General features: G+C 34.2%; 1 protein-coding gene across 1 annotated transcript in view; it reads left to right on the plus strand.

The window, feature by feature from the left end:
• Positions 1–8,748: 8,748 nt before the first annotated feature.
• Positions 8,749–24,678, plus strand: part of LOC149895667 (putative fatty acyl-CoA reductase CG5065) — a 52,229-nt gene continuing 36,299 nt past the window's right edge. Inside the window, exon 1 of the mRNA XM_090118479.1 lies at positions 8,749–8,849. The gene's annotated coding sequence lies outside the window, so the exon portion shown is untranslated. The remainder of the gene's footprint in view (positions 8,850–24,678) is intronic.

Consider the following 24,678-nt stretch of genomic DNA (forward strand, 5'->3'; position numbering starts at 1 on the left):
GACACATCACTGGTTTAAAGTTAGAATGGTTTTAAATAAAATTGTTTTGTGGTGAGACAGAGTTTGTGCATACATTTCATATCACGGTGCATTAACATCAAACGAGCGAATGGTCAATCTAACCTCACTACGTCAAATTATATTGTGTAACAGGCGTAGAGCATTCTTTCGTTGTTCTTAGTGCGTTCGAAACTATTTTATGCAATGTTATAATACTGAACAACACTGAATACGAGTGTTCGTTTACATTGAAAGATCACGAAAGAATGCTCTTGCTCTAGTTTTATGTTCGTTTGATGTAAATGCACTGTGATATGAAAACTAGTAAAAAATGTGCAGTATCTTGTATAAACTGCAAATAAAATGTATGTATTTGATGAATTTATGCAATAATTCTTCTCTTTTAGATTTTTCGGCGGTGCAGCGCTGCTCCAGGAATCAATCATATATCTACATACTAATTATAAGACGCGGCACGTAAGTCTAGCCGTGACCTTCAATGTTGTACGGCAAGTTCGCCTTTATTTCGTTCAAATAGATTCCGTCCACTTTAAGGTGAGCGCTAAACTTACGTGCATACCTTTTTTTATTTTTTTTTTTTACAGTACAATAGGGGAGCGCTTGGCCACGATCTCGCCTGATGGTAAGCTGAGATGTGGCCTAAGATGGAGCGCGCTGCCCTAGAATGTACCTGTTCACTCTCCTCTTGAAGACCTCCATATTGTACTCATCGGGGATCACAGATGCAGGAAGCATGCAAGCAAGCATATACCTAGTATAAAACAACGCTTTCTCGATTTAAATAAATATTTAAAGTACAATGTGTGTTTTATTTATTTACGTATTATGATGAAGACTTTGAAGTTGAGTAGTTTTTGTCTCTAAACCTATCCTACTAATATTATAAATGCGAAAGTTTGTGAGGATGGATATGTATGTGTATGTATATGTATGTTTGTAACTCTGTCACGCAAATACTACTGAACCGATTTCAATCAATTTTAACACACATATTATATATAGGGTAACTTGGATTAACACATAGGATAGGTTTTATCCCGAAAATCGAACGGAAACGGGAACTATGCGGGTTTTTCTTTGAAATTGCGGGTTTTTTTAGTGAAAATGCGTTTTTTTTTTGAAATGCGGGTTTTTCTTTGAAAGCCGCGGGCGGAAAGCTATAGTCATTTATAAAAAAACAAGAAATTAAGTTGTTATTTTAAATGAAATTATTTGTAACATTAGATACTTGAGATTTTATAAATGTCTGCGTTAGAACGTCTCGTTTGTAAAAATCCTTATAAAATTAAATTAAAAGGCGCTATATTTAGTGAAGAATAGCATTTATAGATTAAACAATAGCATTCATACTTTTTAACTTTCGATATTTATAACTAGGTTTCCGCCCGCGGCTTCGCCCGCGCAGTCAAAGAAAAACCCGCATAGTTCCCGATCCCGTGGGATTTCCGGGATTGCGTCATTTTCCCGGGATAAAAAGTAGCCTATGTCCTTTCTCGGGTATCAAAATATCTCCATACCAAATTTCATGAAAATCGGTTCATTAGTTCAGGCGTGATTGAGTAACAGACAGACAGACAGAGTTACTTTCGCATTTATAATATTAGTATGGATTATAAGTAGGTTCTAACTTCTTGCTCTTTACCGACTCAAGAGTCAGAACCTATGGTACCTATCTTGGTTTTAACCACATAACCTACCATTAAAAATTATAATCTATACTAATATCTATCATAAATTTAGCTGAAGAGTTTGTTTGTTTGATTGTTTGTTTGAACGAGCTAATCTTAGGAACTACTGGTCCGATTTGAAAAATTCTTTCGGTGTTAGATAGCTCATTTATCGTGGAAGGCTATAGGTAGGCTATATATTATCACGCTAAGACCAAGAGGTGCGGAGCAACCCGGGTGAAACCGCGGGGTGCAGCTAGTACACAGATACTAGTAATACAAGAAGGTACAAGTCATAGACGGAAAATTCATAACTTAACCATATAATAAAAATAATCATAATCTTAGGCAAGTACCTATAATGATCGGGAATGATTCCCAAAACTTCTTTTTCGTATAGAAATTATGTACTCGACGTTCATTTTTTTTCTACACTAATATTATAAAGAGGAAAACTTTGTTTGTTTGTTTGTTTGTTTGTTTGATTGTAATGAATAGGCTCATAAACTACTGGACCGATTTTAAAAATTCTTTCACCATTCGAAAGCTACATTATCCACGAGTAACATAGGCTAGGTTTTATCCCGGAAATCCCACGGGAACGGGAACTATGCGGGTTTTTCTTTGAAAACGCGGGCGAAGCCGCAGGCGGAAAGCTAGTTCTATAATATTCCTTGAAGTACGAGGATGGGTCTTGTGGAGAGAAAACGTAACCATGTACCACGGGCGAAGCCGGGGCAGACCGCTAGTTTATTATTTAACTCATAGTTCTAAAAATAAAGCTGATTACATTTTTCGCAAACATAAATTGCATCGTAACGTAGGTAAATAATATGTGATGCAAAGTATTTTTTTTCCAAAAAGGGCATTCACGAATTTATAATGTTTAACCCGCGACGGCCTTGGTTTTAAATAAATAAATTATATTTAACCTAAGTTCTTGAAAGTTGAATCTAATTTTAATTTTAATCTATTATTTTTAAAAATGCAATTTATACTATTAAGTACTAGCGGTCCGCCCCGGCTTCGCCCGTGGTACATATTTACGTTTTCTCTCTACATAAAAACCATCCTCGTACTTCAAGGAATATAATAAAAAAAGAATTATCGAAATCGGTTCAGCCGCTCTCGAGTTATGCGCTTACCAACACATTTTGCGATTCATTTTTATATATAAGATTACTAGGTAAGTACCTAACTATGCATAAAATAATAAAAAGAAACAAAAATCAGAGTACCTAGGATGAATCATGAAACTCAATAGAGGGGAATGTGATAAAAAATGAAAGGATTTAAATAAATTACGGTCGATCCGAATTCCGAGTTCGTTATATATAATTACTAGCCGCTCCGCGCGGTTTCACCCCCGTGGCTCCTCTCCTGTTGGTCGTAGCGTGATGATTTATAGCCTATAGCCTTCCTCGATAAATGAGCTATCTAACACCGAAAGAATTTTTCAAATCGGACCAGTAGTTCTCGAGATTAGCGCGTTCAAACAAACAAACAAACTCTTCAGCTTTATAATATTAGTATAGAATAGATTCTTCTCAGTAGAAACAGCTTTACGAGCTTGTAAATGGTAAACATATGTAATGACGATTCAAAAGTGCTTCTAGAAGAAGTCGAATTGAATAAATAAATGTTTGAGTTGGAATGAAATATGGGAATTAATTAAGTGATCTTATAAAAACCTTAAAAATATGCAAAATTTGTAAAAAATTACTTAGTTACTAAGAAAAATTTTATTTTTTATTTTTTTAGGAATTTAAAAATAAATTCATAATTCGAAATATGTGGATAAAAAGTTTATTTAATGGGGTAGTTATATTATTAATTCATCAATTTATTTAAAAATTACTTTTCTTGAACTGATTAAATTACATTCGAAGTCGCGCATGCTTCGTAGTTCGTACCTACATAGTATAAAACAAAGTCGCTTTCTTTTTCAGCGGATTTTGATGCGGTCTTTTTTAATAGACCGAGTGATTCAAGAGGAAGGTTTTAGTATATAATTTATTAGGTTTTAGACAAAGCGGGCGAAGCCGCGGGCGGTAAGCTAGTTAATTTATAAACTGATTCAGACATAAATTGTAAAAAATACTATTTTGTTATATGTATACGGTGTATACATGCATACATGCATTTTAAAAAGCGATTTTTTTTTAATATTACAAACAGACACTCCAATTTTATTATTGGTGTAGATTTTAAGCTTACCGCCCGCGGCATCGCCCGCGTAGTTAGAAGTAATTCTCATAAAATGACATACATATTTTATTTATTCTTGCAAATGGGAAAAAATAAAAGTCTTATCAATGATCAACAATATTTTATTTTCAATTTATTGAATATGTTGGATATTTCATCGAAGGTAGACAATTTCTGGTTTAAAATCTTCTAATGATGACCTAGTGTTGCCTGGCGGGTTTGCTCGCCGTCGACACCGCCTGGGATCTACCTAAAAAAAATATTATTTTTATTATATTAGGAAGACAATTTGAAGTTATAATATCAATAGAGTAGAGAAATTGGTAAAAATATGGATTCGAATCCCGCCTCGTAGTTGCATTTTTTATATTCTTTAAAATTTTCTCATATTATAACAAGCGACCCCGCGGGTTTTAAGTTGTATAGCAATGAAATGCTTAGAATTATAAGTACCTATATTAATATTTTGAAATAATTTAATGATGATCAAGCATTTGAACCTGCGTCATGCGACTAGTTACTTAATCGAATTTTTATTTTTCTAAATTTTCAAAATAATGTTTTTAATTTTGTCAATTCCCCATCAAAAAGCTAAACAAATCGTATGTCGATATCAAGCTAGTCTGATAAAATGTCGTTTGTTTATATTTCTTAACACTTAGACTACAGGCCCATGTTGAAAAAGTTGTGGGTCATTTGAACCACCAGGTGACCTATCTAGAACGATTATTCCGCAACGCCGTACAAAAATCATGGAGACAAGGGGAAAAAATCTCTACCTGTACTTTCGAATTCTCATCTGCACTCAGGTGGACAGCTTACAAGTGACGGCATAGTGCTGAATCTTATTATTTTATGCTCTTATATCGTTCTAGATAGGTCACCTGGTGGTTCAAATGATCAATAACTTTTTCAACATGGGCCTGTAGTCTAACTTACACTTATTAAAACTTTCGGCAAATCCCACATCATTAAAACTATAAGAAATGTTACATCAGAACGAACCGGACTACAAGTCAAGGACCATTTCATAATATTATAGCCCTTAAAAGTTAAATATCGTAATAATCTTTCCCAGTTTTTTTAAAACACTAGTTTATTTCAAAAAAGCGCGTGTGTGCACACATGTCAGAAGTGAAACTTTTTTGGCAAGATTCAAATATACCAAAATCGTATTACTCCAAGACGTGACGGTATTGCCATGATGCGACTTGAAATTTTACAACGCGCCTAAAGAAGTTTCACTGCAAAAACACATTTTTATTTAAAATCAAATATTTCTATAGCTCATGTGTTATTCTGAAGTCCTATATTCGTACTGTAAAGTTTCATCGAAATCCGTCCAGTAGTTTTTTATTGAAAGAGAAATAAATATACATTTACTTAGACAAATTTTCGCATTTACAATATTCTTATATATAAAAATGAATCGCAAAATGTGTTGGTAAGCGCATAACTCGAGAACGGCTGAACCGATTTGGATAATTCTTTTTTTACTATATTCCTTGAAGTACGAGGATGGTTTTTATGTAGAGAAAACGTAAATATATACCACGGGCGAAGCCGGGGCGGACCGCTAGTTAATAATAAAATCAGGTACATATTATAGAAATATCTGTGTCAAGTTCATGTATTATTCTGATGCATAAACTATATTACTGTAAAGTTTTATCCAAATACATCCAGTAGTTTTGCTCGAAAGAGTAACAAATAATATGTAACACACATCCTCACCACCTTTCGCATTTATAATATTCATTTTAATAAATTAAGTTTGCGCTTTGCTCATTTCATTTCACATCAAAAAATTATTAATTATAATAATATAGATTTACTAGGTTTCCGCCCGCGACTTCGTTCACGCGGAGTAGGTATATATTTTTGCATTTTGTGGATTTTCGAAGGAGTAGCCATATGAATTTTTTACATGCACGCACACACTATAATATTATCTCGTTAAAAAAATAACGTAGATACCTACCTACCTACCTAGATACCTACCTTTATTTCAGTTTTAAAGGCCTATCCGCATTTAATTATTTTTCTTGATGTCCCGGTTGGCCGGTTTCATATTTATTTTAATAAAATGTCGCCTTAAAGGTGAACTTAACATTGATCTATCAACATTTACAATTTTGTCAGAATCTGCTCAGTGGTTTTACGTAAATGATGTACATACAAACAGACAAGCACTAATGGCCATTAGATATTTTGGGGGCTTTAAAATAATAAATATTATCTATATTAATAAATCAGCATTTATTAGGTATTTCAAAAAATAAGAAAAGCTTTGGTTACTGTATGGATTATGATTGAAACTTTTTAATTTATTTATGCAAAATATACATAACTAAATTATTTTGTAAAAATTAACATATTTATAATGCAAGCGTGTACGTCACAGTTAGGTTGTTTTAGTATAATAATTTAAAAAAAAAATTAGTACTACTTACTACTTACTTACTGTTGTTGTTGTTGTTGTTGCCCGCATCTTCGCCTGCGTAGAAAAGATAAATTTTCATTGAACAAACTTTCATCCCCTATTTTATCCCCTTCGGGATAGAATTGATCAAAATCCTTTCTTAGCGGATGCCTATGTCATAACATCTACCTGCATGCCAAACAGCCCCATCCTACTGTGCATTGATAGATCACTATGTCAGTCCGTCAGTCACCTTTGAGTTTTATTTATTTAAGATTATTATATTGCTAGCTACCCCGCGGTTTTGTTGTTCCGCTGCTTTTGGTCTTAGCGTGATGATGAAGCCTATAGTCTTCCTCGATAAATGGTCTATATAACACTGAAAATATAATGTTTCAAAATGGATGTGTTCCTGAGATTAGCGCGTTCAAGCTAACAAAATCTTCAGTTTTATGATTTGAGCATAGATATATTATAATAGATACTATTCTAGACTAGCTTTTCGGCTGCAGCTTCGTCCGCGTAGTCAAAGGAAAACCCGCATAGTTCCCGTTCCCGTAGATAAAAACTATCCTATGTGTTAATCCAAGTTACCCTCTATGTGCGTGTCAAATTTCATGAAAATTGGTTGAGCAGTTTTTGCGTGAAGGAGTAACAAACACACACACACACATCCTCACAAACTTTCGCATTTATGATATTAGTAGATGCCGATTTCTGGATTATTCTATCGAACCTACATGAATAAACGAATTTAGTGATGTGATATTAATTGTGTTATTTCCTCACAATCAAACGAGCGAATGCTCATTCCAACCCCACTATGTCAAATTATTTCAGCGTAAACAGGCGTAGAGCATTCTTTCGTTGTTCTTAGTGCGTTCGAAAAGATTCTATGCAATGTTCTAATACTGCACAACACTGAATACGAGTTCTCGTTTACACTAAAAGATCACGAAAGAATGCTCTTGCTCTAGCTCTATGTTCGTTTGGTCCAAATGCACCGTTTACGAATTTCGCATTGTAGAATCTATTAGAGTTAAGTAATATTATGTATTATGTGGTATTTATGCTTTTTTTGCATTGGGGGATTTTTGGTCTTCGAGCGTGACATGTGTAATAAATACATATAACAGGTAAAACATGCGTTTTTATGTGTGAATTTACGCAAAAAAATCGCGATTAAAATGCGTTAAAAAGTAGAGCTTTAATAAAATTTTAATGCTACTAGCTTACCGCCCGCGGCTTCGCCCGCTTTGCCTAAAACCTAATCTATACTAATACATATTATAAAGCTGAAGAGATTGTTTGTTTGTTTGAACGCGCTAATCTCAGGAACTACTGGTCTGATTTGAAAAATTATTTCGGTGTTAGATAGCTCATTTATTGAGGAAGGCTATAGGCTCTATATCGTCACGCTACGATCGACAGGAGTGGAGCCACGGGGGTGAAACCGCGCGGAGCAGCTAGTAAATTATATGTATACTAAAAGTCTAAAACCTTCCTCTTGAATCACTCTATCTATTACAAAACCGCATCAAAATCCGTTGTGTAGTTTTATTGATAAGATATGATTTAAGCATACAAAGGGACATAGGGACAGAGAAAGCGACTTTGTTTTATACTATGTAGTGAAGTTGGTACTACTAGAGGCTACGTAATAACATATGAAAAGTTCGGTAAATTTATTTCATATCAGCTAGTACTGTCGAAATTATGCATTACTTTTAAATTATAAGTTATTTCCCACTACTGGGGCCTGGGACACGGGCCTCCTATGAGAGTACAGGCCATAATCGACCTCGCTGGCCAAGTGTGGGCAGATGTCACATGTCGTCGAACTTTTAATTTCGTGGGTTTTTGAGCAAATGTTTTCCTTAAAATCTTGAGGCAGTGGCGATATGGATTATTTGTAGATATACTGTATACATATGTATTATAAAATGTAAACAATTTTTGCATGCCATGTAGTTTGCACCTAAATTTTTATTGAAGTCGTGATCCGACATGAGTACAGCTTTTATAAATGATGTAAAAAAATATATTATTATGTTCAATTTCAACCGACTTCAAAAAAAGGAGATCCTCAAACTCACTATGCGAACTAATTTAGATTTTTTGAAGTGAAACTTTTTTAGGCGCGTTGAGTGTAAAATTTCAAGATCACGTCATGGAGTAAGGCGATGATTTTGGTATCTTTGAATCTTTCCAAAGAAATTTCACTTCTGACACGTGTGCTCGGCACACACGCTCTTTTATATTTCAAAGCTGGTGCCTTCCGTTGGCTCATTTCCACTCTATTTTTGACGATTTGAACGTGGTTTAGTTTTTTATTAAAATAATTAATTATGTATTCTAAAACATACCAAAGGTTTACGATCGTAGCTACAAGTAAATTGCGCGCGAAATCAGTCACATTATTGTGAAAAAGGCGGGAGCGTTCAGTTGACAAGTTACCGTTGTAGGAGTCACATGTGTCTTGTGTTGTGAAAAAGTTATGATATTTAGTTGTTTCGAGTAATTGAATAAAGGTAAGTTTTTAGTTCTGATTAGTGCAATTTTTGGTAATTATAAAATTAGGAAGTTTGTAGTACTAATTTGGAAATTTAGTGCTTTTTTAGTAATCTATACTAATATTATAAAGCTGAAGAGTTTGTTTGTTTGAACGCGCTTTAATCTGTAGAACTACTGGTCCGATTTGAGAAATTCTTTCGGTGTTAGATAGCCCATTTATCGAGAAAAGCTATACGCTTCACGCTAAGACCACCAGGAGTGGAGCACTGCCGGTAAAACCGCAGTGCACAGCTAGTTATTAATAAAAATAAGGTAAAAATAAAAATAAAATTAATTCTATGTAGAATTTGTCGTATAATAGTTAAGTAAGTTTTTAATTATGTATAATTTAGGATGATATTTAGTGTTTTTTTTTGGTAATAATAAAATTATTAAAATTAAAATAAAATTAATCTCTATCTATGTAGAGTTTAAAGTTTAAACTCTACGTGACATTTTGTCTGTACGTTATTATTTTTCTCTTGTGTATCTCAATTTTAATTATTATTTTTGTTATCAAAATTAAAAACAGTGATTAATTTAATTTTTTGTGAGAATATTAATTTAAATAAATATTATTTTGAGTATTTTCTAAGCAAAAATAATATACTTATTTTTGCGTTTTAGCTTGCGGTTGCGTTTTATTACCCCGCAAATAATAACTTCGACGCTATAGAATGTTTTGTAGTATTTTTAAGTAGTTTTTATTTTTATTAATTCTAATTAAATCTTATATATAAAAATGAATCGCAAAATGTGTTGGTAAGCGCATAACTCGAGAACGGCTGAACCGATTTCGATAATTCTTTTTTTATTATATTCCTTGAAGTACGAGGATGGTTCTTATGTAGAGAAAACGTAAACATGTACCACGGGCGAAGCCGGGGCGGACCGCTAGTTTATTATAAATTAAATGTTTTTATTGAAGGCAAAAATTATTTAAAACATGTTAAAGATGTATTAAGTAAATGTAATAAGTTAATTGATTTTCTATCGCGTACATCTTTGATCATCTAAGGCGTACATAATATGACGTATTAACTATATATTTTTTTAATATTTAGTTTTTCCTTTTTTGTTTGTTTCTGATGAAAATATTAGCAAATAGATTTAGGGGTTTTTAGTACAAAAGTGGCAATAATTATAATTTTGAAAGAGTTATTTTAAATAACTTATGAAAATGATATTTATTAATTGCTCTACCAAGCCTAATTATATTTTTAATGATAAATTGAAAATATAAAATATATTTAACAAAAATTAAACAAAATCGTAGGTAATAATAATATTAATTATATATATATAAGTATTTTATTCATTTGAAAATATAGATAAATATATCTTTAATCTATTTTTTTATTATTTATATCTTCAGGACAATCTTTCGGGATAGCGGTTTTTTTTTCACTAAATATGGGAAAACAATCCATTACTAATATGTAGACATCGGATTATATGCACTAACAAAATGCCAAAATATGCATGCAAATATGCACTAAAAAAGTCCGAAATATGCACTAAAAACGACTGATATGCCTAAAATATGCACAATACAAAATCAAAAAACCTTTATTATTTTATATATTTAAATCAAAGATTGTACAAATACAGTGAAATTTTCATGAAATTTAGTATAGTTTTTGTGCCAATATACAATTAGGCATTTTTACCTAATTTTTGAGCGCAAATTTGTGACGTTTGTCACCCGCGAGCCCAGTGTTGCCACCTTAGACCTTTCCGGGCTAAATCTAGCCCTTTTTTGGAATTCAACCCATGTTTTAAGTTTTAGGGTAATCTAGCCCTTTTTTGAATAGCTCAAAATTTACTTAAAATGGAGCCCATTTTGTAATTTTTCGCCATTTTACCATGCCAAAATAGGGTTTGTTTACTCGCTGAGCGTTCTGATTGGCTAATAAAGGTTAGTCGACCAATCAAAACTCCCGTTACTTAACGAAATATGCACTATTGGGGAAAAAGGCTAAAATATGCACTAACGCCGTAATTAGCGAGTTTTATGCATTTGCATATGCAAATATGCAAATGCATATAATCCGATGTCTACTAATATGTATTTATGACAGAATTAATTAATAGACTAGATTTCCGCCCGCGGTTTCGCCCGCGTACAAAGAAAACCCCGCATAGTTCTCTTTCCTGTGGGATTTCCGGGATAAAAAGTAGCCTATGTCTTATTCTGGGTCTTCACGAATGTTTGTCATTCTTTCACGTAAAAACTACTGATTAGAATAAAAATTTGGTATATAGGTAGGTGAAGACACTTTTTATCCTGGAAACCCCAAAGGAACGGGAACTATGCGGGTTTATCTTTGTCTACGCGGGCGAAGCCGCGGGCGGAAAGCTAGTCATCATCATCATCATCAATCATCATCATCAATCAATACATATAATAAAATTCTAGAAAAGTGGTGTCTGTACAATGAAAATATGTAAAAAAAAATTAGCAGGGGTTATTATTAAATCGATCCCAAACCCAAAACTGTAGTTAAAAAATTTTTTGTCTGTTTGTCTGTTTGTCTGTATGTTTGAACACGCTAATCTCAGAAACGGCTAATCCGATTTCGATGCGATTTTCACTAATATATTGTGGTAATCTTCATTTAACATTTAGTGTTTATTTCATGTCAATCGGTTCATAAATAAAAAAGTTATGACCATTTAAGTACTCACGGCGAACATTTGCTAAGGCATTCTATGGTACACATACAGTGTACGATAAAACGTAAGTTATCTGTTATACGCTACAGTTATGTCCAAGTGATCATATCGAAAGTCCCTAAGGATGGGGGGGTAAGCTGAGGAAGTAGGGGGAGGGGTATTTCTAGATAAATTTTATACATAAAATGTCCTTTAAATTATGTCGTATTATATTATATTTTTAACCCCCGATGCAAAAATATGGGTGATAAGTGTTTGACCGCTGTGTGTGTGTGTGTGTTTGTGCCACCGTAGCTCGCTAGCAGGTAATCCGAATTAGAAAGAAAGAAAGAAAGAAAGAAAGAAAGAAAATGCCTGGGAAATGCGTGGAAAATTCCCGGAAAATGCCAGGGAAATGTCCGGAAAATGCCTGGGCTACATCCGGAAAATCCCCGGGATATGCTCGGAAAATACCCGGAAAATGCCTGGGAAATTCCCGGAAAATGTCTGGAAAATCTCGGAAAATAACCAGAAAATGCCAGGGAAATGTCTGGAAAATATCCGGAAAATGCGTGGAAATGTCCGGAAAAAGCGTGGAAAATGCCTGGAAAATGCCCGGAAAATGCTCGGAAAATCCCCGGAAAATATCCGGAAAATGCGTGAAAATGTCCGGAAAAAGCGTGGAAAATGAATGCCACGTCAAATTTGCGAAGTAATTAAAGCAGAAAACCAAAAAAGAAAAAGAAAGCTAAAAATTTTCCATATTAAATGTATACGGGATATTCAAATTTCATACTTAATGTATGGGTTTAAAGATAATTTTTTTGATATTTCTCGATTTATTTTTAAAAATTTATCACGGCCATTAACTCATTAGGTTAAGTACTTTCGATATCAGTTTAAAGTTTTTTGTTATCTGTAATACTTACGGAAAAATCGCGTGTGCACACTTAACGATTACACCCTGTATATAGGTATAGTAAATGGATGAACCGATTTTGATTAAATATGTCTAATTATACTTTACACGTCATGCCCTTTCATTTCATATGTCACTTGAGTCAAAATTCACTTTTTTTATTATCTACCACTTTTATACCTTCTATATCAAATAAATGGATGAACCGATTTTGATAAAATTTGACTATTTTTTTTACTTTACTGTATAGGTATAAGTGGGAATGAAAGAAACGAATGTTGTCAAATATTGTGATAGTACCTACCTAAGTGATATATCAAATGAATGTGCATAACGGGTGAATTACAATTAGTAATGTTTTATCGAAATCGGTTCATCCGTTTATTACATATAGGGCACTTTAGGGGTGACAGTGGTTAGATAAATAAACCAAATGGAGCATCAAACGATAGGATATGACGTGTACATATAGGTACAATTAGATAATATTATTTACATCAAAATCGGTTCTGCCATTCACTAGGGATGGAAAGGGAAGGGTTGAAAGGCTGTGAAAAAAGAGGGGGACATGGGAGCGAGAGGATAGCCACACCCTGGAAATTTTGAACTCTTCTGTAACAAAGTTTTATAGCTCAGTTTAGTTTTAATTTTACTAACAGTTATTTTGTGTTATTATTTTTTTTATTTCTTAACTGTAAAATAATCTGTAAGTACTTATAATTTAGTTGTTTATGGTAGTACGTGTTTCAAGACGTGTTTACTCAATAATTGTGTGTTAAGTAGTAACTACTATGCAGTCACTATTCCACGCGGACGAAGTCGCGGGCACAGCTAGTATTGTAATATAATGGCCAAGTGCGTGACTGATGTCACATGTCGTCGAACTGCTCAGTTCGCGGTCATGACGGTTATATCACGATGTTTTCCTTCTGATTCGAGTTGTGGTCATGTGGATAATACGTAGATAATTTTTTTAATAAAAATTTCGTCGATTTAAAGGTATTGCAGGAAAATGTGACGGTTAATCTAAATCTACCTATTTAGGTTTTGGAACAAGAACTTTCGAAGTTTAATAAAAAGCTTTTACAAGTTCTTTTTACAACTTTTACCTTTTTTTTACTTTTACAAGAATCTTTTCAAATTTATTATTTCATTTCATTTCACTTTTTTATAGTTAATAAGTATAAGTACAGATGTTGTTACACTAATAATACACGTAAATAGGTATCCAATTAGTCCGGCTACTCACGTACCTGCCGCAATAAATAAAGGGGCAATATTGGAACAATCTCGGTTACACGGCGGTCGGAGCAATTTCAGTTGTTCTCTAAATTGCCCAGGCTCCTTAATTGTGATGTGTATAAGCAAATACACGGAGCCAATTTCAAAATTGCCCCTGCTGCAGGAAAGTGAGTAACCGGTTTTAATTGTGAATAATAAATAAACATACATAGGTATATTAGCAACACGTTTATCAATTATAAATATAACTACATTACGTCAAACAATATTTAATAGAAAATGTTTTCATCGATCATGATCATTATACAGGGTGTCCCTCTGTTGGTATACTAAGCTCAAAGGAGGTTATAGTTTTGCATACGCTGAGTACGTAAAAAATACTTATAAAATTCCAGACGCAGTTTTTTTTTCAAATACATAGATGAATTCTTAAAACTCTATATGTACACCCATAACAAGCTACCCGCCCAGCTTTGCTACCAGCACGTGACCTATCGTTTAAGATTATGTTTTCATAGACAAATGCTCAGTGAAGCGGTATATGCCGTCTGCGCGAAGCTGGAGAAGAAAACATGGATTTTCAGAAAAAAAATAACAACAATTTTTTTGATGTAATTTTGTTGTTTAAGTATTTTTTACGTGATCAGTGTATGCAAAACTACAAGTCCCTTCGCGCTTAGTATACCAATAGTGGGACACCCTGTATATATTAGATTCCTACCTATTATAATAAATATTAAGTAGTAGGTATTGCCCCGCGGCACCCCTCGTGGTTTACAAACTCAAACTCAAACATTTATTTATTCAACTAGACTTCATTTTTAAGTTTTTTTGAATCGTCAAAATACAGAAAAATAATAATTTACCACCGGTTCGGAACCGAAAAAAAGAATAATTAAAATCGACTCAAAAGTCGAAAGTTCTAAGTTCTAACAAAGCCAAAAAAATTACGTCGAATTGAAAAAGCTCTCCTTTTTTGAAGTCGTTTGAAAACATATTTTTGAAGTTTCTTTATAGGCGCGTTGAGAGTAAAATTTCAAGGTCGCGTCATGGCAATACCGTCACGTCATTGAGTAAGGCGACGATTTTGGTATCTTTGAATCTTGCCAAAGAATTTCACTTCTGACACGTGTGCACACACGCTCTTTTTTAGCAATCCATTATAACGTTTGCTGTCAGCTAATACATATATTCTAGTATTGATTAGATTCAAACCCACATCTCATTCGAGTTATAGTTACTAACCATTGCGCCAAAAGGGCAAAACAACAAATTGCCGTAAGTTTGCGAATTCAATGCATAATTTAAAAGTTCAATACCAACTTCAGTAGGGCACGGCTAACTAGTATGTTGTAATTTCTGTTTGTGTGTATAGTATAATTATGTATATAGCGAAGGTATGCAATTCGTTGCATTTCATATTTTAGCTTACAAATTACAATCGTAATAATTTTCGGATGTATCATAATTAAATAAATTTAGAAAGTGCTACTTTTTGAAACCGCGGGACGCAGCTATTTTTTAATATAATATAATTTATGATTAAGGCGTTACCCGGCAATTTCGACTATGTTCAAGCTCTATAAAGTCTGGTACAACATAAAGCACAATATCGAAAAAAATATATAAAATAGGATGGTCTTTGATCTTTAATTGCTCGCGAGGACTTTTTTCCAAAGTTAATAGATTTCTAGAAAAAAAAAAATGTGCCGTGGTCATCGATTTTTCCGCAAATACTCTATAAACTTCGTAACCTGCTGACTTAGAGTTCTGAAAATTTTATGTTTAATAAATTATCAGTTACACAACAGTCCCTGACGAGGATTTTTTGTTTCACTGATTAGTATCTTTTTAAATACAAAATGCGAGGAAAAAAGAAGGTGCAGGGGGAGAGGTTTGAGATCCGTCAAGTATCCTCAAGGTTATTAGCGCATGTAAAAGCCTTAAATAAAGCTTCACCCGCAACTTCCTTCTGCGCACGGTGAAACTTTGGAAAGATTTGCCACCTACGGTGTTCCCGAACAACTACGACATTAGGGCCTTCAAGAAAAGAGCTTATTGATTGTTCATAAAAAGCCGACAAAGCACTTCTAGTGTTACAAGTTTTTTTTGTGTGTGGTATCTCTCAATGTTAGCCAGAAGGGCTTCTACATTTTAACGCGGACGCGTGGGTGAACTGTAGGTTCACCCTGGTAGCGACATGCACAAGGGCGTCCCCCCTTGACGGGGATCTCGAACCTCGGCTTGGGCTGTCGCTTGAGTGGAGGCCGGAAGGGCCCTAGTCCACCTGCCCCTTTGCTTGCTCTGACATAAAAAAATAAAAATAAACTGTACTTTATATTTAATATATTACAAATTTATTTTCGGTATTTGAACTCTAAATACCTACTTACTATCAGCTTATAGTACTTAGTGCCCTTGCTTATTGCGAAGTTTTCCATACAAGCATCCGTATTTATGTTTGAATATTGTCATTTGTGAAAAACCTTCTCAAGATTTGCTCAGCAAATAGAGATATCACGACCTCTTAGTGCTAAACAAAATTTGATAACGGTTAACATCTTTAAGATAATATCATTAAAGATAACAGTATTATTTATTTATATCTACTTAATTAAATGCTTATTGTTTTAACACTGTGAATAATTTTTGAGACTAGTTTTTTCTCGTATTATGAAATATTATAATTTATAATCCTATACTAGATTTCCGCCCGCGGTTTTACCCGCGTTTTCAAAGAAAAATCCGCATAGTTCCCGTTCCTGTAGAATTTACGAGATAAAAATGTCTACGTCCTAATCTGGGTCTTCAGCTACCTACATACCTGTCATTAAATTTCATTGTAATCGGTTAAGTAGTTTTAACGTGATAGAATAATCCAGTAGGTATAGGACTAGCTGTACCCCGCAGTTTTACCCGCATTGCTCAGCTCCTATTGGTCTTAGCGTGATGATATAATACAAGCAGATAGCCAATAACCTTCCTGGATAAATGGAATATATAACAGTAAAATAATTTTAATTTTATTTTAAATTTTGGACTCTTGGTTCCTGAGATTAGCACCTTCAAGTAAACAAACAAACAAACTCTTCAGCTTTACAAAGTCGCTTCCTCTGCGAAATAGAGTCATTCTCGAGGAAGGTTTTAGTCATGTTTTAGTATATAATTTATTAGGTTTTATACAAAGCGGGTGAAGCCGCGGGCTGAAAGCTAGTATTAGTATGTATATAATATAATTACTGTAGTGTTGAATAAACTTGAATATGATATTTTTGGTTTTATTCAAATGCTTTATAACTATAAATTTATAAAGAATAGAAAAAAATCGATCACGAGGGCTCGAAACCGCATCCTTTCGCGCCATTCCGGGGCGGATGCCTGACCAACTTGGCCACTCGTGACCCGCGTTTCTATTCTTTATAAATTTAAAGTTGAATAAACTTTATTATTTAATAATCAAATGTTGTAACCATAGGTTGTAACATTGTTATTTTAATTGTCACTAAAACACCTGCAAATATTATACCGTCAAAATATATTTTCCCAAGCTAACAATTCTGAATTTTACGCTACGCTACATAACGTGGAAAATATATTAAAAAACAATGACATTTACGTAAATTCGATACGATCAGTAAAAAAATAATAATTTTGTGTGTAGACTAGTTAGTCGACATGGGTTTACGCGGGATAAAAAATATGGTTTATAGTCACTGTTTGAATCATAATACGAATTTTTTAAATTTGTGTGTGTCTGGTAGGTATAGATAACTTTTGCAGTGGAACTTCGCGCGTTTGATAATATACTAGCTTTCCGCCCGCGGCTTCGCCCGCTTTGCCAAAAACGTAATAAATTATATACTACCCCCTCCCTTTGAATCACTCTTAGCCTTACATGGAACGCCTCAGAGTGAGGTAACGCCGCATGAGTCATGTTTTTCGTGCGTGCAGCCGGCTCTATCGAATTATAAGACGTTGTCACGTCAAAAAACCGCATCAAAATCCGTTGCGTAGTTTTAAAGATTTAAGCATACATAGGGGCATAGGGACAGAGAAAGCGACTTTCTTTTATACTAGGTATGTAGTGATCATACGCTAAGACCTAGAATCGGAGCAATGCGTGTAAAACCGCGGGGCACGGCTAGTAATACATACTAACAATAATACTGCGCAAATATACAATACCTACATTTAAAATGTATTTGTATGAACAAATCCATTTAAACTTCATTATTAATTATTATTACTAGCTAAGTGTTAATTGTTATTACATAGTACATCTTGACAAAGATGGATGATACTTATAACTAGCATATAGCCCGTGGTTTTACTCGCATAGTACACGTTTCAATAAATAATAAAATAAATGTAAAGAACAATTACATATAATACTAGCGGTCCGCCCCGGCTTCGCCCGTGGTTTATATTTCGCAATAAAAGGTAGCCTATGTTCTTTCTCAGGGTCTAAAGATTATCAGTGCCAAATTTCATCAAAATCGGTCCAGTAGTTTATGCGTGAAAACCATACATACATACATACATACAAACCTTTCCTCTTTATAATCTTAAGTATAGAAGTATAGATTATAAACATATCCCAACAAAAACATAAATGTAAAAATTGGAGCCAAGTTCAACCGTCGACTTGCCGAAAAAAGAATTGAGATCTAAATGTGTGCCAAGTTCTGTAGACAGTCCAGAAATTTATTTACTAAGATGTATAAAATTCTTAGGTGAACTGAAAACTCAATTGTTTTATTTTCCCTTATAGAACAATGTTTATTCAAAATATGATTTTTTTTTTAATTTTAATAAAAGAATTATTTACACATAGCAAACAACTAATGACCTACTGAACCTCATAATTTAACCAGGCTAGTTTTTAGGTACTGTTTATCTATATAATATCTTCTCAAATTGCTGATATTGAACGTTATTATTTTAGAAACTTGTAAAAACTAGCCAAGTCAAATTATGAGGTTCAGTAGGTCATTAGTTGTTTGCTATGTGTAAATAATTCTCTTATTAAAATTAAAAAAAAAATCATATTTTGAATAAACATTGTTCTATAAGGGAAAATAAAACAATTGAGTTTTCAGTTCACCTAAGAATTTTATACATCTTAGTAAATAAATTTCTGGACTGTCTACAGAACTTGGCACACATTTAGATCTCAATTCTTTTTTCGGCAAGTCGACGGTTGAACTTGGCTCCAATTTTTACATTTATGTTTTTGTTGGGATATCATTACTTTTTGTACAGAAAATTACTTTGCAAATTTGATTTAATTTATGTATTTAATGCTTTTATAAACGATTTTTTTTATTTTTTCTTGCGTTTTCGCTGTATGGTTTTTTTAACATTATTTTCTATATTTTCCTGTACGTTTGAAATGTCAGCGCGCATTGCCCATTCATTATCTGCTTTTTTTCTAACTCGTTTTCTGCTTATGCTAAGTCTAGCTAAGTCAGGACGATACATCGTCCGCAAGCGATTGTACTCCACTATAGCGCTCTCTTGTGCTTTAATTTGACTGGGATCTAAATTAAGAATATGTACCCCATCTAGAGTTTTAACTCTAGATAGTGCAACATAAGCCTGCCCTTTGCAAAATACTGAACAGCCGATATCAAGAAGAGCACTGTCAAGACTAAGGCCTTGTGATTTGTGAATGGTAAGCATATGCTAAGCAAATAGGGAATTGTTCTCGGTGAACATATGCATTACTTAATATCTGGAACTTAGTCTACTTCTTTAAGCCGCGAGTGCCGCGTAACTAGGTACGCGGCGAGCGGCGAGTTCCATATTTAAAATTTAAAATGTGTGTAAATCAAAGCGCGTCAAAATCTATCCCATGGTCCGGGAGCCAGCAGCAGATTTTATGACCAAGTTCCTCTCAAGCGGTAATTAGTAAAATGCATCAAAGTATAGTATTATGAAGCCTCGTGAACGTCAGCTGGAGCTCGGTTGGGGGGAAGAGCGGTTGTAGCCTCCCGTATCAGCTGACGGTTTTTCCACCAAGATACAGCCAGCTGACATATATATTTATCCACAGTTACATATAAGCTATCATCAGGTAAATTTTTGTTTGAGAGGAAATAACGGAAAATAAATTTTTCTTTAAATTTAACTTTCATGTTCGAGACACCAGCTGACGTATAATACACTATGTTGTAACCAGCTGACTATTTTTTTTCGTTGAGATATTGGGTTAGCTACAATTTGACAAATTTTTAGCTGAGAGGAAATGAATGAATGAATGTATTTTTTTTCCTATGTGCGTGGGAGGCTCACCCCCCCAACCGAGCGCCAGCTGACGTTCACGAGGCTTTATAATACTATACTCTCATGCGTCTGACGAATTATCTCTTGAGAGGAAATAGTTAACCAAATTTGCACCTGGCTCCCTAACCACCAGGAGTTAAGAGAAACAAAGATGTTTTTTTGTGAATTATTTATTAAAAATCCACAAACATAAGCAATCAATAAACATTTATTAATTAGTAATAATATATTAATAATAATACACTAATTGTTAATAATTATATTGCATTAATTAATCTTACACACGTCAAGATGAAGAATAGGTATTAATTAACAATAAAAATATATTATTTAAAAACTTTTGTATAGGTAACTGTTCAGGCTATTGCCTAAGTTTAGTATCTAGATTCTTACTTGGTTACATCTACTATCTTTCAGTGCAAGTCCTATCAAAATCGGTCCAGCCGTTCCAGATAAAAAGGGCAAAGTTTGAAAAAAGCGTGTGTGCCGAGCACACGTGTCAGAAGTAAAACTTCTTTGGCAAGATGCAAAGATCGTCGTAGAAGAATCGTCGCCTTACTCCATGACGTGACGGAAGAAATCATGCAATCGAAGTAATCTGCCCTAGCGATACTAGCGCGAGTGAGTGTGATGTCAGAGGCGTATCGAATCCACAGATGTTTCGCGCTAAAATATGTAAACTTCAATAATCTATATCTCAGTCATTTATTGATGGATTTCAATTTTTTTTTCTGCCACTGATTAGTTTTGATCTATATTTTAACACTATTATGGTGAATATAATATTTTCTATTTTTATAAACTTTTCCATTTTTCCATACAAACAAAATTAATGTCATTGAAAAAAAAATTAAATACAGATAAATTCAGTATTTTCTGATTTTTTCCTTTGTACACTCACTATAACCTAGTTGATTACAAAATTTGAACTTTCTAGGTCATCTGGAAGTGGGTTAGGTTTTGTATATGTCTATAAGTCAGTCAGTCTTAAAAATTGCGATTTTTGGACATTAATATCTACGCAACTGTTTAATCTATATTTATGAAATTTAAGGTTCTTGTTTATCTCGAGGTCCTCTTGATATGTACCAAATTTGGTTTATTTAACTTAAATAGTTTTCGAGTTGTAAGGGGGTGAAAAGTGGCTCGAAATGGTTCGTGTAAATATACACACGGCCGCTGCTCGCCAGTTCTCTTCGTTTGAACTTGGCTTGACACGCTGCCGCGTGTCTAGATTTTTAACCATGAATAACAATTAAAATAATGCCATCTTTTTGTAGGTAACTAGCTAAGGTAACTAGGTACGAAGAACTAATACCGAAATAATTATTCAAGTTGGACCACTAGTTCCTGAGATTAGCGCGTTCAAACAAACAAACAAAGAAACAAACTCATCAGGTTTATAATATTAGTATAGATAGGTACAAAATAGATATAAGTATTGCTAATGAAATCATTAAGAAGATCGCGCGTAAAATTAGCAAAATTAGCTTGTCTGTACGTAATAAAAACATCTGACGCAGCCGGAGTAAAGAGAAAATATTGTTTTGTAAAAATCGGTCCAACTGTTAGAGTCCAGAGACTCCTTAATTCGAAATCCTCAGTGCCGAGGGTCTTGATCATTTAGGAGTTGTGATTTCCTAGTTATTAAGCTATTGCATAGCTTCTATCGCGGGCCTTGAGCGCGGGGCCGAATCCAGAAATTCCGTAACGAAAAAACCTCACGCTCCCCACTCCGACGGGCACGGAGGTGTGGCTTGAAGGCATAGCATGCAATTGCTTTACCGCGGCAGTCCCCGAGTGCCACACGTCTTTTTTACGCCATTTGTCTCGATCTTCTGCGATGTAGATAGCTTCAGGTACGGTAGTTTCTACGGTCGTTATAATTTGGTCCGACCAGTGCATTGGACTGGGGCCTCGGGGCCTTTTTCCTTCTACCCTGCCAGTGAGAACGAATTTCTCCAGGTTGTCTCCCCTCTTTCTTGCAGGCTGCTTTCAAGCAGGTGGAGGACAGTCTTTTGGTAATACCCAAGCTCCTTAGGAATTGATTTATTCGTTCTACATTCCAGAGGTTTAAGCTAGAACAATTAGACATATAGAAAACAAAATTAAAGTTACTAGGTACATTGGTATATGCTATATATTATGTACCGTGTATATGTATATCCGTTTGCAATAAGTAAAAAGCGGTTATTTTAATTTTTCAAGCAGACGCTCCAATTTCATATTTGGTAAGTATACAGGGTGTCCCACTGCTGGTATACTAAGCTCAAAGGAGGTTATAGTTTTGCATACGCTGAGTACGTAAAAAATACTTATAAAATTCCTGACGCAGTTTTTTTTCAAATAGATGACTTCTTAAAACTCTATGCGTACACCCATAACAATCAACCCGCTCCATTTTGCCACCAGCACTTGAGCTAGCGTTTAAGATCACTTTAAGATTATGTTTTCATAGACAAAATGCTCACATTAGCGAAGCGGTATACGCCGTCTGCGCGAAGCTAGAGAAGAAAACATGGATTTGCAGGAAAAATTTAGCAAAAAAATTTAGGCGTAATTTTGTTGTTTAAGTATTTTTTACGTGATCAGTGTATGCAAAACTACAAGTTTCTTCGCGCTTAGTATAGCAATAGTGGGACATCCTGTATATTTTTTTGATTTGAGTTAAACCCTGGTAAAGCCAGGTACACTTAGTATATAAATAAAACAGTGAAGAGGATATATTTTGTAATATATTTCAACCTTCACTTGCACATAAATATACTTGTGACATTGTCCACAGATGTTCCTCCGTGTTCGGACTACGAATTATTTTCTTTTATTTATAGGGGAAAAAACAGATAAATATAGATGAATGTCGATACATATTAGCAATATCTGTTGTTTTTTTTATAGGAAAAGCGTTGAATGTAATGATAATAATCTATAGTGTGTGCCCCGCGGTTTTACCCGCAATGCTCCGCTCCTGTTGGTTTTAGCGTGATGATTATATAATATAGCTTATAGCCTTCCTTGATAAATGGGCTATTGAACACCTAAATAATTTTTCAAATCGAACCAGTAGGTGCCAGTAGTTCCTGAGATTAGCGCGTTCAAACAAACAAACAACAAACTCTTCAGCTTTATCTTAATATGTATAATTAATCTCGTGTCACAATGTTTGTCCTCAATGGACTCCTAAACCACTTAACCGATTATAATAAAATTCGCACACCATGTGCAGTTCGATCCAACTTGAGAGATAGGATAGTTTAAACATGTAGATACCACGGGCGAAGCCGGGGCGGACCACTAGTATGTATATAGATGTATCCTGTTAACATATCGAAACAAGGAAATATAATAAATGAATAGAAATAAATGCGTAAATTATAGCTAACATGTGAAATACATACAGTTTTAATATTTGTTTATATTATTTTGTATTTGCGTATAGGCATTTGTAAATTAGCATGTATATATTATAATACTGTTAAGTGTGTACTGTTCTAGTCGCTGACCCTGGTTCCGGTATCTATACTAATATTATAAAGCTGAAGAGTTTGTTTGTTTGAACTCGCTTATCACAGGAACTACTGGTCCGATTCGGAAAATTATTTCGGTGTTAGATAGCCCATTTATCGAGGAAGGCTATACGCTATATATCATCACGCTAAGACCAACAGGAGCCGAGCAATGCGGGTAAAACCGCGGGGCACAGCTAGTCTAATAATAAATAAATAAATAAATAATAAATATTATAGGACATTATTACACAAATCGACCTAGTCCCAAAGTAAACTCAATTAAGGCTTGTGTTGTGGGTACTAGGCGACGATAAATATAATATTTAATAAATACATATATAGATAATAACACCCAGACCCAAGAACAAATAATTGAGTTCATCACACAAATATTTGCCCTGACCGGGGATCGAACCCGGGACCGTCGGCTCAGTAGGCAGTTACTTTACCACTGCGCCAACCGCGTCGTCAAATATAACAATATGATTAATGTCACGGCCATCTAGTATCCGTTTTACTCATCTCAGTAACGCATGTACGTATGTTTCCTTATTTACACAAACGAACATGCAAATTGTTGTAATAATTAACAGTTTCTGCGCACCTACGTTTCTCTAATGTTTATTTTGTATTTAGCGTTCATGGTTTAATTGCTAATGTAGGAATTTTTGTACACAGTAATCGATTTGCGATTTTAACAAGGTATTTAATGTGTATAATTTTGATAGGGAAGTAAATAAGTAAAGGTTATATAGAGTTACTAGGATTCCGCCCGCGGCTTCGCCCGCTTTGTCTAAAACCTAATAAACTCTATCTATTAAAAAACCGCATTAACATCCGTTGCGTAGTTTTAAAGATTTAAGCATACATAGGGACAGAGAAAGCGACTTTGTTTTATACTAAGTATGTAGTGATGTAGTGATAGGGGAAACTAAATACGTAATTGAAAAATACCAACAGTAGAATGTTCATGAATTGGATTTAGAGATTGAGAAGTTTATTGAGACTTATTACGTAACTTTATGCAAAGACGAAATACCTACTGGTTTGTATTTTACCTACAACTACTGGTTTTACCCGCAGTGCTCCTGTTGGTATCAGCGAGATGATATATGTATAGCCTATAAGCCTTCCTCGATAAATGGGCTAACTAACACCGAAAGAATTTTTCAAATCGGACCAGTAGTTCCCGAGATT

This window comes from Colias eurytheme, chromosome 30, assembly GCF_061535395.1.
Source record: "Colias eurytheme isolate Ceu_HAF_F1 chromosome 30, ilColEury1 Martin Lab GWU primary, whole genome shotgun sequence".
Taxonomy (NCBI): Eukaryota; Metazoa; Arthropoda; class Insecta; order Lepidoptera; family Pieridae; genus Colias; species Colias eurytheme.